At 42.5% G+C, this 14,994-nt stretch overlaps 1 protein-coding gene across 7 annotated transcripts in view; it reads right to left on the bottom strand.

The window, feature by feature from the left end:
• GIT2 (GIT ArfGAP 2) overlaps window positions 1–14,994 on the bottom strand; it is a 1,410,467-nt gene that overhangs the window by 1,011,064 nt on the left and 384,409 nt on the right. The gene's annotated exons all lie outside the window — the stretch shown is intronic.

Below are 14,994 nucleotides of genomic sequence, written 5' to 3'. Positions count from 1 at the left end.
AAGTAACAAGGCCAATTATGCTACGACTCTCCTAGGTCAGACTAGTCGTCCACAGGTTCAAACTTAAGGTCCAACACAGGGTGAAACAAGAATGATGGGAAACACCTCCCAAGAAACTGTGGGGATGCAACTCCCCTGATTCCCAAGACCTGAATCATGGAACTGCATAGTGTTACAGCACTTGCTATGTGAGTGGAAGTGCACATCCTGAGGGCCTGCACAAGATGGATGTATATCAGACTTTATTTAAGGAGGGACAGTCAATCCTGGACCTACCTTGCAATGACGCTACTACTCAAGCTTTAGACTGGTAGAAAAGCCCTAATGATGGTCTCCCTGTAAAAAGATACTGATGACTACAATCATTACGTAGTAGACCAACTATTCCCTCCACTAACAATGGACAGCTGGGTTACACCCCCTTACAATGCTGGCAGTCTCTTTTATCAAGCTGTTCCATGACAGTACAGACCATCCCACTACAGCTACTGGTTGGCAATTCAATGTCTACAAGGACATTTGTTAAGCTGTTTAAGCATGTGAATGAATGGCTTTACCAACGATAAAAACTGAGATGCAAACTGTAAGGAGTAAAAAAGGACTTTGGGCTTGGCGGCTAAAGCACACCTACACAGCCAAGCTAGTTACATCAATGTGTTTTAGTCAGGCATGCTAACATTACTTAACACTGCATTTTTTTTTTTTGGAAAAAAATAGCACATTTTGACCGATGGAGAGAAAAAAAACATACTAGGAGTCAAAAAAGAGAAATTTTAACGTCGGGGGGGGGGGGGTGTTCACCTTTCTATTCCAGAGCACCAGGCTTGATTTATGCCCACATCCTGAAATGTGAGCCCTGGTGTAGAAAAAACAGATGGACCCTCCTCAAACAGGACTGGATGGCACATAACAGTATGAAAAGGAGTCACAGCAGGGAACTTAACTTCCCAGTCCCAAGAACCCTGATACACAACAAGATGCCTGAAGGACCCATCTCTGTGACGGTTTTGTGTACTTGACTGCATCACCTTAAAACACAATTTTACAAGTTTGTTTAAATTAACAGGCTTTAAATCCATAACTTTAATTATCCAGAGGGTGGGTTAAATTAGCTAAGGGGATACAAAATGGAGGTGAACTCCCCAGAAAAGATGGTGTGGGGGCATGTCCCATGCAAAATAAAGTTGCACATTTAAGCATATTCAACTGAATGGGCTAGCAGGATTATGATTCACTAAAAGTAACAAGGCCAATTATGCTACGACTCTCCTAGGTCAGACTAGTCGTCCACAGGTTCAAACTTAAGGTCCAACACAGGGTGAAACAAGAATGATGGGAAACACCTCCCAAGAAACTGTGGGGATGCAACTCCCCTGATTCCCAAGACCTGAATCATGGAACTGCACAGTGTTACAGCACTTGCTATGTGAGTGGAAGTGCACATCCTGAGGGCCTGCACAAGATGGATGTATATCAGACTTTATTTAAGGAGGGACAGTCAATCCTGGACCTACCTTGCAATGACGCTACTACTCAAGCTTTAGACTGGTAGAAAAGCCCTAATGATGGTCTCCCTGTAAAAAGATACTGATGACTACAATCATTACGTAGTAGACCAACTATTCCCTCCACTAACAATGGACAGCTGGGTTACACCCCCTTACAATGCTGGCAGTCTCTTTTATCAAGCTGTTCCATGACACAGTACAGACCATCCCACTACAGCTACTGGTTGGCAATTCAATGTCTACAAGGACATTTGTTAAGCTGTTTAAGCATGTGAATGAATGGCTTTACCAACGATAAAAACTGAGATGCAAACTGTAAGGAGTAAAAAAGGACTTTGGGCTTGGCGGCTAAAGCACACCTACACAGCCAAGCTAGTTACATCAATGTGTTTTAGTCAGGCATGCTAACATTACTTAACACTGCATTTTTTTTTTTGGAAAAAAATAGCACATTTTGACCGATGGAGAGAAAAAAAACATACTAGGAGTCAAAAAAAGAGAAATTTTAACGTCAGATCAGTTGTTTTTCACAACAGTCCTTTGCAGTGGCTGGAACACTTGACTATTCCCTTTTACTGCCCCTTCCACATTACTCTTCCAAAATGTCAAGACCTTACTCTTACTGTGATATGTCCTCTCTGAGACTAGGCTGTTTCCCATTAATATCTGGCTTTTGAAACTCACTCAAATTGGTGTATTATCTAAAAGAAAATAGACTCATTAAAGAAAGTATTTATGATTTTTTAACTCCGCAAAACTGCTGCAGACGGATGAATGTCACAATTGAAATCAGTAGATATGACAGGTCAGACTGAAGGAACATAACATACCCACTGCTGAATAACCTTTTAAAAATCAAATGAAATGGTGATCACTCCCAAATCTGGAAACATCTTACTTCAATGCAGCCTCTGCTGTGGTTGGAACATTTAGGAATGCTTCTAAGCAGCATCCTAAACACCCCCCCCCCCCCCAAAAAAAAAAAGTTAAAAAAGAGAGAGAGAGAGATGAGCCCCAAAGGCAGAAGGAAAGCTTCAAGCAAGGTTCCTTAGTAATTTTATTCCACTGGACAGTCTACTCCTACAGTTACATTTCAACACACAGTGCTTGGTGATGGTATGCACTTGAGACAAAAATGGCCACAGCACAAATGCACACTACAGACATATTTCTGAGGCAAGTAATGGTAGTACCAGCCCTCTTGAACAAATGTCCTTTTAAAGTTTTTACCAAAGGCCTTCTGGCCCTCTGATGGTGGTATCCTCCCCTTCTAAACTGTTTAGTTATTGCAGTGCCCTCCTCACAGGAGCAAAGTAAATAAAAACGGTACTTTCCCTCTGCCTACCTACCCTGTAAGTGCAACTGACTGTGCAAATTAAAGGTGACTTAGAAATTCTCTCCCCTCTTCCAAGCCTTTAAGAGAAAGAATGTGAGGAGAAATCGAATGCCACTTGGGAGGAAATTACTAAGTCTGCCAGCAGTCCTAATCCCTGTGGAAGACCAAAATTATGCAGTTCTGATCTCTGGCAAATTAAAGTGATGACTACCAAGGGAAAAAAATCTTCAGGACGCAGAACTCATATCTACTTAACCTTCTGATTCAAAAAAGACATGGCAATATGTAATTTGTGAATTTCAAATTCCATGCAGGAGAGAGGTTATTCACTGATGGCAGGAAACATGAAATTGACCTATTACTACTAAATATAGAAAAGGAAAGTCCCACTGAGCCCTTTTACAGGGAAAACCCAGGGAGGCTATAATCTTTATACTCTGCTGGAGTTTCCAGTGCTCATACCAAAATCAGCTATACGAAGGTCAATAGCTGCTTGACCTGGAAGCAGACTCATCCCTAGGTACTTCCACATCGTCAGAATACGAGGATCACTGAAAACAGAGTAAAGGCATACAGAAACTTTCCCTTTGTTTTATAGAAAATACTGTCCAGTCCAGCATTTCACATGGTGGAGTGTACTAGAACTTGGGCAATGTAGCATTCTCCTACAGTTCAAACTAGTTAATTTCCTCCGTGGCTGATTATAGGTTCATAGGTTCATACTAGGCTATCTGCTATAAGCCTAGCCAGTGTGTGTTAGGCTTTCGCCACCCATTTTAAATGAATTTTGCTATGCCCTTTTTCGAGGTTAGTATACTGTGCCTCTGTCTAACAGTGACACAGAAGTGATACCCGGGGTAAACCTACGATCTCCCATCCACTCATCAAGATTCCTCTTGAAGAGGGTCAATGAGGGACTCTGCCTAACCTGGACTGGGATTTTATTCCAGAGTGAAGGGAGCCTCTGGGTTATGAATCTGTCCCTCCAGCATGTCCTATTTATTTCAGTGCTGAGATTCAAGTCTCTCAAGCGAGTAGCTCGATGGGATTTGGATTTTCGGAGGTGCAGCATGTCCATTAATTCCGGGTTGGACATGGCTTTATACGTGAGGCACAGATCGCCTCTGAGCATGCCGTATGCCACTGAGTAGAGCTGGAGTTTCTTTAACCGGGCAGCATATGGCATCTGTTTGAGCCCTTTGATCCTCTTGGTGAGGTACTTTTGGGGTCTTTCCAGTTGCTGCAGGTTTCTGGTAAGGTACATCCCAAAAGGGGCATTGTATTCAATTATGGGCCTGATGAGGGATGAGTAAAGAGGCACGATGACCTCCCCTGATCTAGATGTGAATCCCTTCATGATTAGGTGGGCTATATAAAATGTTGTTCTAACCACTTTGGCCACGTGGTTTTCAAATGAGAGATTGCCATCAACTTGGGTCCCCAGGTCCCTAATTACTTCTTCCATACTTAATGGATTACCACCTATGTGGTAATTTGTGGGCACTTTGTTTTTGCCAAAGGGGATGACTATACACTCTTTGGCGTTTAGCTTGAGGCCATGGCTCTGGCACCAGTTGTCTGTTGCTATGAGGCCCTTTTGTAGGATGTTTGTGTCGGCTGGAGAGTCGATTATGGCACCTAGTTAGCAGTCATCTGCGAACTTGGTCAGCCACAGTCCTTCTGTGTTGGCCTGTACCTCTGAGAAATATATACTGAAAAAGAGAGGTCCAAGGACTGAGCCTTGTGGAATGCCACTTGTAACTGGTTTGGAGTCTGACATGGCTCCAGCAATTCTAACCATGTGGGTTCTGTCCTTGAGCCAGTTTGCAACCCATCTAGTGACATAGGGGCTTATATTTAAGCTGGTGAGCTTATCTATAATGCCTGAGTGGGGTATTGTATCAAAGGCTTTTGCGAGGTCCAGGTAGGCTGTGTGGACCACCTTCCCCTCGTCAATGGCCTTGGTGACTGTTTCAAAAATCAACCAGGTTTAAGAGGCAGGATCTGCCCTTAAAGCCGAACTGGGTAGGATCCAGTGTCTGTAGGTCCCCAATATCTTTATTTATGAGGTCCATGATTATCTTTTCCATAGCTTTGCAGACCAAGCTAATCAGGCTTATGGGGCGATAGTTTCCAGGATCTGTTGAGGCACCACCTTTGTGGAGAGGGACCACTGTTGCTGTACACCACTCTTTGGGCACATATCCTGTAGTAAGGCTGAGATTGAACAGTAGTTTTTTGTTTGGGTTTACCTCTTCTTGGAGTTCATGTAGGACGCTGCCCGGGACACCGTCTGGTCCCATTGATGCTGTGTTGTTTGCTTTGGAGAGGGTGGCTCTTACCTGAGCATCTGAGATGTCAGGGGGGCAGCACTCTGCTGGGATAGATATTTGCCCTTTTGGTGGTGGTGGGGGGGAGTTTGCACTGAACCTGTCAGCTAGGATGTTGGTAATGTCTGTGGGTTCGGTGCATTTTTTGTCATTTTGGACTAATTCTGAGCATATCTGGGAATTCCTACCCAGGTTCCTAACTAACTAAAGAAAGCCTTGTGATTATCCTTAGTGTCCTGTGCAATTTTTCTCTCGAAGCTGGCCTTAGACGATTTTATGAGTGCCCGTAGTTTTTTGCTAATACTGATCAGAGATGCCATCCCTTTTTGGGATTTTGCTCTATCATGTAGTAGCTTCCTCCTTCTATTGTACAGTTTGTTTATGGCTGGGGTCCACCAGACAGTACGCCTGCCTTTGGAGGATTGGGTCTTGGTTTTATTTGGGATTGCATGATCCATGCATTCCTGAAGGTGTACACAGAATGCGTTTATAAAGGATTCTGCGGTCTGGGCCGTATTTTCCACAGGCCCGGGGGCTTTGAAGGATTCCACCTCGGTTTAGAGGAGTGTGAAATTTGCTTTAGAGAAGTTTTTCACTGTGGTTTTCTGGGCAGAAGGTGAGGTTGGGATGTGAATATCCAGTGAGATTAGTTTATGGTCTGATCTTACCAGTGACGGATACACTTCTGGTCTGGAGCATAGAGCCCCCATGTTGGTGATGATCAGGTCCAGTATGTTTTCCCCTCTTGTGGGAGTGGTAACAAGTTATTCCATAGCATTTGAGTTTATAAATTCTAGGAACCTTTGGGCTAGGGTGTTGCAGCTAGAGTAATGCTCCCAGTCTATGTTTGGGTAGTTGAAGTCGCCCAATATAATGGTGTTTGGAGAGACCTTCATATTTTCCAGTGTTCTCAGGAAGGCCGAGTGGGGTTCCTGGGTTTGGGAGGGTGGTCTGTAGCAGGCTATAAACTGGAAGGCAGTTTTACCCACTGTTAGTTGCACATGGATAGTCTCCGATGCTTCGTGCTGTGCCACCAACCTGGAGGTGTGTGTATCTTTGATGAATATTGATACTCCCCCTCCTTTTGTGGTTCGGTCCAAGTTTTGGGGCCGAAAAGCATGGTATGAGGTATAACCTGGTAGTGCTGGGGTGCTCTCGGGAGCCTTGAACCAGGTTTCTGTTACTGCACAGATATCGATGTTCTCCATGCTAAGGAGAGTTTCGAGTGCGTGCATCTTGAGGTTTAGACTTCTGGCGTTGAGTAGCATTACTCTTAGTTTCTTATCCCTTGTGATACCCTATGGAGGTGGGTTTGTCTTTTGAGCCTTGCCTAAAAAAGGCACTATGGGGGTGGCAAGAGCCTTTTCCAATATCCGAAAGCCCAGGGGTGACAGGTGCAAGCCGTCCCTAGCGAAGCATAGTGGCTTGTCGAGCATGTCATCCCATGCTGACAGGCATTGGATCCCCTTTGAATGACACCAATATTTAAGCCAATTGTTGAAATTGATCATCTTGTCTTCATATTGTGGCATCATTCTTGGTGAGGGTAAGATGCTAATCAAGGTCAGGGTCATTCCGGCCTGGGCTACATGCTCAGAGCGCTCCTCTATGTCTCTTTTCATGTAGTCCAGGGAGGTACGTCTCAGGTCATTCAAACCAGCATGGACAATAACGGAGTCATATTTGTACTTGCCTTGGAGTGACCTGGGTGCTTGTGTTATGTGGCGGATCCTAGCGCCAGACAGGCAGCTCACCATGACCTTCTCCTTGTTCAGCCTGGTGAGCGGGACGTCAGTGTGCCTGACGATAGAGTCACCTATTACAAGTGTATCAGGTGTGCTGTTTAGCCTTAAGGGCTGTGACTGTTCGGCACACTGGCTTTGTGAGCTATGTGTTGCACGTGTTTTGTTTTGGGGTAGCAGTTGCTTGGGTATCTGCTTTGGAGGTCTCTGCTGCTTAGGCAGATTTTTATTTAGAGCGTCCAAGTATGTTTTTGTGTGTTTATGTGTTTGCTTTGCTGTCGTGGTAGGTCTATGTGAGACTGGAATTGTAGTGAGTGTGGTTTCCTTCTCCTCCTGACTGGTTACGCCAGTACTGAGTTGAGAGAGCTTAGCCTCCAGCTTGGCTATATGGTTGCATCTCTCACATGTGTTGGAATTTGTTGGGAGGAGGAGAGGGTTGTCTGTGTACATGAGGCAGTTGTAACATTGCCTCAAGATTTGGACATGCTAGAATAGTATTAGAAATTCCTTTATAATTGAAAAGAAGGGCCAATGGGGAACAAGGTACTCAAGGGGAGTTTGTGAGGGTGTAGTGCTTTTAATTTTTTAGTGCTGACTTATATAATTGCTTTAGTGAGCAAGTGCCAGGCTTTAGAGTAGGGATAGGGTGTTTATTATGAGAACTAGATCAGTTCTAAGGGAAAAAGTGAAGAGCAGACTTTGTGGAACCGAGAATTTTTTAAACCCAATTAAGCGGAGCTGCCCAATACTGCGCTATGCGCAAATTCGCGCAAAGCCGCACCAAAGCAGGTTTTATACAGGAGGACTTGAAAGAGCTAGAAATTGGCCCAAAACGGCCAATAGACTACCAGATTCTTGTGCTGGGGACACTGCTCCAGGGATAGATAGGCTGCTCTAAGCTCCCCACTACCACTGGTGAACAAAGAAGCCTCCCTTTATCCAAGAAAGGAAATGGGCAACACAGGAACATTCAAAAAGTCCAGAATACAGCAAAGCCTGTATTTGGACTACTCTAGGTCAGGAAAGACAGGATACAAGGATATTTTTTTTTCTTTTTTGCAACAAACAGCAGGAAAATGCAATAAATATGTAACACAGGCTAGCACACTTGAGTGTGTAGCCTCAACTGGTAAATGCAACAAACAGGACAAACTTTAAAGGTGCAGGTGCAAAAACAACTTTAAACAGTTTAAAACAGTTCAAGAAGCAGAAATACTTGCAGTTTAGCTAGATTGGACAGTCGCCCAGGTAGTAGCCGGAAAAAAACACTTATCAGGTTAGCAGTCGCTCTTTTAGCCTCTCTGCTGCTAGCACCACTCTGCAGGACCACAAGGTCCTGCAGAGTCCTACCATTGCCTTGAGTACTGGGAGTCTCAAGCTATGGTTTACTGTGCCAGCTATAATGATCACCTCCTCCAGTATAAGGAAAGTCATCAATAAAAAGGTGTAACTTTCATCAACTTCCAGACCCCAAACACTGAACAGCAGAGGGGATAGCAGCAAGACTCATCTTAACCTTTGAGGTACCACATTGCTATGTGATGATCTGATCTCAAAAATGGATATTCTAAATTTAGAAGTGACACAATGACTAAGACCAGAAATACAAGTAATAAGCCCTAGAAGAATGGATGTAGGGGTAGCTCTCTAAAAGATATTCCACACCCACTGACAATACACAATCCATGGTTAGTAGCTTTATTACAGAAGGTAGAAATGGAATCCCGGTTTCCCATTTTTGGGCAGAAAGTGACCAGTCTGAAGACAGGCAGGTAAACACACACACACGTGTACAATACACACACACACACACACACACACACACACACACACACACACACACACACACACACACACACACACACACACACACACCAGTGAGAAAAGATGGAGTACAAGTACATTATTTGACATGATCCAGTCTTAGGATGAGTTAAAATAGACCGTAGTCAGCACAGCAACTTTAAACTTTTTCAAGCTCGGAATCTTTCCAGGTTCCCATAATCCCTGTGCAATTATTAGTGCTTTCTTTTTGTGTTTAATCAACAAATGACTGAAATTTTGTTTTGATTTTTTTTTTATTTCCCCAATGTTGATCAAATGCTGGATTGGTTTCGGGCAAGATCTTTCCAATTCTTTCTGTTAGTTTTCATGTTAGCTGTGCTCCTCTTCTGCTCTCCAGGCTAGGCTGCAATTTTCTTCAGTGCAGTGATAGAATTTTCTACCTTTATTGGTTCTTCTCATTGGTATTTTTTTGTGTGTACTAGCTTTAAAAATTCAAAAACAAATATTTTGTGCTTGCATTCTCAAAAGAAGAAAAAATGACAGTACCAGACTTTGAGATTGAAACATGGGTAAGGTAATGAACAGATGTGTAAATAGGCAGAGAACACCCTCAGAAGTCTATACGAGAGGTAGAATAAAAAGACAGCACCTTAAGGCAGTCTTGTACAGCACATGTAAGCCATGTCCTTGATGATCTTTGTGCGGAGACGGTGGGCTTTTTCAAGTTGGTTCACAGGCATGGACAGATAAATACCAAAGACAGCATTATATTCTATTATGGGCCCAGGCAAGAATAGAGAGGGATACTAATTTTCTTTAACCCAGAAAGTGTGCCTCTTGCGATTAACTGGGCTAGGTAAAAGGACTTCCTGGGAGCAGTAGATGACATGGGGGTGTCATTTATGGATTCATTTTATTCATCACAGATATATTGTTGGACAGATCTTCAACAGACAAATCTACAAAAATACATTGCTGACAGTGGCAAACACATTTTAAAGCTTTTTTTTTTTTTTTTGCAGGGGTATGCTCCCTCTGCAACCACTATGTGGGGGAAGACCCCCCCTACAACCCTTAGCTAATATATACCAACTCTATGGTGGCACAACAGTAAAGAAAGTGCAACACCACGTTTGCTGAAAGTGGCTTTCAGTGATAAAGCCATCACACTGTTGTCAGTGGATTAATCATCAATTGATGAATACACACATTCCCTCGTTTATGTGGTAGTGTATATGTGCTTGTTTCCCAAAGGACATGATGCTACATTTACTGGCATTTAGGTTTAGACAGTGGTCCTGGAATCATTCGTTTGAACATGTTAAGGCCTCTATGTAGAATATGGAAGTCCACTGAAGAGCTGATGATAGCTCCAAATTTGCAATCATCTGCAAACTTCATCCGATATGGAACTCGGACATACGCTTTGACATCACAGAAGTGAACACCTAACAAAGCGGTGCCAATACAAAGCCCTTTGGGACTCTACTACTGAGAAAAGCTTTCATATGATCCCATGTCTCCTATACTGATAGACTGAGTCTTTTTAATGAGCCAGTTCACTGTCTACAGCAGGGGTGTCCAACCTTTTCAGTTGCAAGGGCCACATTGAGTCAACAGAAATGGTCTGGGGGCAAACGGCAAGTGAGGACCAAAAAAAAAAAAAAGGTCTCACATTAACTGAAGAGCAGAAAAAAACAAGAGCTCCCAGGTTTATGCGGACTAATGTGGCTGTATTGTAGGTGAATTTGAACAATAAATAAATAAATTACTAAGTGCATAATATCTCATTCTAATTATTTAAAAAACAGTTAAATCTAACATCTTAGTTTATTTGTAAAAAAAATTAACAGGTACAAACCTTGGGTCTAATACCCTCTAATAGTGCAATAATTTACTACAGGAAAGTCTTAATTGCACATGGCAACTGAAATCAAACATCTATTTCATAAATAGTAGCTGAGTAACTAAATATTTAATTATAGGTGTAGTCTTATAGTCATGTGTGTTACAAAAATATGATGAGGCACTGTAAAATAAGCAATGAATAAGCTAGGATTGTTGCACTCTTGTTCAAAATTGTAATAAAATGTGACTGTCTCTAGCCGCTATAGGACCTCCTGAATGAAGGACTTTATAGCAATAACAGCATCCCTTTCGGCACAGCTGCCCCAAATGATGCGTTAGATATGTGTGCGGAATCAAACTTAATACTGCTTGGTGACATTGTGGCAAATTGCCTGGGAAGTAGCAGTTCAGCTGTCATTAAGAAAATATACAGGATGGGGTTAGTAGTAGAGGGAGCCCTGAGAATCACTGGAAGGGTCTTCTCAAAATTTTGGTAAAAGGAAACTAGGGTATTTACTAACTATTTGAAGGGACACTAGGTAGTGATTTTTTCCTTCCTTGTCCCTAGTAAAATAGTCAAGAGCTGTTCATCCTTCTATGAGTGGCCATCCTGTCTGCAATAACAGCGCTCAGGCATTTTTATACAGAATCAAAAGATGCTACCTTATTAGATGAAGTAGTGTCCTTATTCAATCAAGTCTTCTCAAACCTACCCAATGAACCTGCACCCCTTTGAACTAAGAGGGTTACAGCAAACCTAGCACCATGGCTAACTAGGTCAACTAGACAGCTACTTTAACAGAGGGGATCGTGCACAGAAAATATGGTCCAAAAATAAGAACCTGGGTACCTTCCTAAATTTTACACACCTTAAATGCCTAGTAAAACAGCACATTAACAATGACAAAAAAAATATTTCACTAACTAACTCTAAACTACTCTGGTCTAAAATACAAACATTACCCCATCCCAGGCAAAGCGACCCCCCCCCCAATACACACTACACTGAAAATATAGCCACCCAGTTCAACTTGCACTTCGTTAACCTCCATCCTAGCTCTCACCAAAAGATGACTAATCAATTTTGAAAGCAGGACAGTGCTGGGTTAATTTGGCAGATAACCCAGAATGTCAGTGGCCGAACATCTACTGTTACAGGTGGGTAAGATTTCTGCAACTGTACTTTCCATCCTATGGATAGGTCTGTTTTACGGTCAGGGAGGGAGGAAAGGCCAAAAGTGATCCTAACTTCACCTTTTTAGCCAAGGCAGCATTGGTTCCCACTGCTACACAGCGTGAGCAATCACTAACTATTTACTGCCAAGGCAGGTAGATATTTTGTCTCAGTACAAGTTAACCACCATCCACCCCAGCTTGAGAACTATAAGAGTAAAAGCATGAATGATCTGGTCCTTATTTCTTAGGGGAAATCCTTTAAACAGGGAAGGCTTAGCCATTCTAAAAGAAGCTAGAATGCCAACAAAGTGAGGAGGTTGTTCCTTTCAAAATGGAAGAGATTCTCTGTGTGGTGCCAGACCAAATTACCCTTGATTTTATTGTACATGGCAGAACGTTTTTTTCAAAAAGCATCTCTTAATTCTTTAAGATTTGCCTCTGCAGTTTCTGCCTGCATTTCTGTGCATTCCCCTCTTCTATCCAGCTGTCTGATCCTTAGAAGCATCATCCATCTCAGGCCCCTGAGAACAGCTGCTCCTCCATCCTGGGACCTTATCTTGATGAAGATTATTCTCCCACCTTTTGAACTGACAGGATCTGCAGATTTGAAGTTTTTAACTTGGAGAAATGCTTTCTTGATAGCAGTCATTTCAGCTAGGAGAAGTTCAGAGTTTCAGGCTGTCATGTGCATGAAGCCTTCCCACAGGTTTCATTCTTATGGGGTACACCTGAAGGGTTAACCCATCCTTTTTGTCTAAGGTTGTTACAGTGAACTCACTGAATCAAACCATTCAATTTCTTTTTCCCCAAGCCACAAAGCAAGGGAGAGATGGCTCATCACACTTTGAATGTCCTTAGGCAACTAGGATTTTACTTTGCCCGGACAAAGCATTTTAGAAAATCAGACTATACTATTTTTAGCTTTTGCATCTGAACAATCAGGCAGCCCTGTTAGGACAAGGCCATCCCCATACGCATTTCAAATTTTGCTAGAAACATCATGGATATAAGGTTCCACAGCATACTGTGACTCACTCCACTAGAGCTGCAACAACAACTACAACCTGTAATAAGGGTATATCTGCCAAGGAAATCTGGAGGCAGCCACTTGATCCCTGTTCACACTTTTACCAGACATTGTAAAATTTCCTTTTCTAGCGCTGGGTTTTGTCTGCAATTTCACAGGGCCTCCCACCCCCACCATTCCCATAGCACAAAATAATAATACACTACAATTCATCCTCAAGCCAGCTCCACTACATTAATCAAAAGTTACCTACTAACTAAAGTTTAAGCTTTACTTACCTTTTGCTATGTTGTAGTGTAGTCGGTGTGTACTCCGAAATAAAATATAATTAAATCCTCTCTCCACGATCCTCGCTCCTTCCTTCAGCTTTAAAAAAACGACCGAACGGTGTTTTTGCGCATACCAGCGGAAAGACGCTGGTATGAAAAAAGCATGAAAAAAGAAAGTTGGCGCATGCGCATAACAGCAAAAGTACGCGGACGTGTAAACACACGGAAAAAAAGTTAAATTAAAATTAAATTTACATTTAAGGGTCGCGGGCCGCATGGAAGAGCTCTGAGGGCCGCATGACACTCCTGGTCTACAGGGTTACAGAAGGACTAACATTTAATATGACTAATTTGTTGAGAATACCTCAATGTGGGATGGTAGTAAAGACTTTCACAAGTTGAGTTAATCAGTGCATTTTTTTATCCAGTACCTTTATGACTTTTTCAAAGAAGTCTAGTAAGTGCAGCAGGCAGGCTCTACCTTTTACAAATCCACATTGGTTAGGGTTCAGGAACTGTAGACTGCCAATGTCAATGTTTTAAAATAAAACAAAAACAAAACAGTGGTGTAGCGGGTAGCCTGAAGAGGTTCTCCAGTTTGATTCTAGGCTGGGGTGCCCCTTGCGTAGAGTCTGCAGGTACTCTGTATCTGTGTGGGTTTTCTCTATGAGCTCCGGTTTCCACCCACATTTCAAAAACATGTAGTAGGCAGACAGGACACACTAAACTGTGTTTATGCACGTGTGTGTGTATGTGTGTGTGTGTGTGTGTGTGTGTGTGTGTGTGTGTGTGTGTGTCTGTGTGCATTAGTGGCCAGGGTATAGATGGCATCAACACTGGCTCTAGATGATGGCCACTGTTTATGTGACACTGACCTTGGTTACAGAGAACTCTGAAATGCTTTTCCAGTGTTTCAACAGCATCCAGAGCCATCCAAGTTAAGATAAGAATATTTTCCGATTAACTGCACTTGTTTTAAAAAGTGATCACTACTGTTGTTTTTGAACATTTTTTAAAACATTTATTTATAAAAATAGTCATTTCACTGTTGGCTTTTCTAGTCTGTGAGCCTCCAAATCTCTTTGCACAAGGGTAAATTAGCCCATGACTTAGTTGTTTGGTAGTTGTATGTTTAATCTGCACTTGGGAGCTGCTTTTGCTGTGCTTTTCCAGATCAGACATCTTATGGCAGAACATGTTTACTAGGTCTCTCTGAGTTGGGAAGCTCTAAGTGTGGTTATTTATTGGTTAGAGGGCATAGGAGTCAGTTTTCAAGTTTATTTCTCTGCACGGAGCTGCCCACTGGGCAGAGTTGGTTAGCAGTGGCCTGTACAGTAGCAAATACCTAAACAGTAAAATTTACATATAAAAGTTAGGATTTGATCCAAAACTTGCTAAACACTGTGGCATTGTGCAGAAAATAAACTTGGAGCAGCTAGCTTTGCATCGAATAGTACTACCATATCCTAACATTATTCAATGTCCTGCCTTTAACCTCAGAATCTGTCCTAGGACATCCTTGCTAAAAGCCAATCCTTAATCCTAAACAGCTAACCTTATTACAGGACCAGACAACAAGGATATGCAATTTTCTAAATGTCTCAGTGGCCAACTTGGTAGGTTAGGGCATCTTAAGGCAATGTAGCAATTGTCTCATGTTCTCAGACAGCTAGTTAATCATTAATGAAAATAACACAACATGCGAGAGATGCAAACAGTTCCTTGATGGCAAAAAACTCTCATACTAATGAGGTTGTCAGGAATACTCACACTACATATCCCTCACACATACCATTTCACACAGATTGCCTTATGGTGAGATGCTTCAAAGAAACCTTCCCAAATCACAAAGACCTCTGAAGCCACCAAATGTAACACTGCCCCTCAGCAATCATTAAAGTACACACCAAAAGCAAGACAAAACATCTCAGAGATCCTACACCTAATGGTCCCCCAGGTGCAAAGCTAATAAG

The sequence above is a fragment of the Protopterus annectens genome, chromosome 4.part0, assembly GCF_019279795.1.
Source record: "Protopterus annectens isolate FY-2018-M chromosome 4.part0, PAN1.0, whole genome shotgun sequence".
NCBI lineage: Eukaryota > Metazoa > Chordata > Ceratodontiformes > Protopteridae > Protopterus > Protopterus annectens.
The sequence above is the reverse complement of the archived record's forward strand: the minus strand, read 5'-3'. Positions and strand labels throughout refer to the sequence as shown.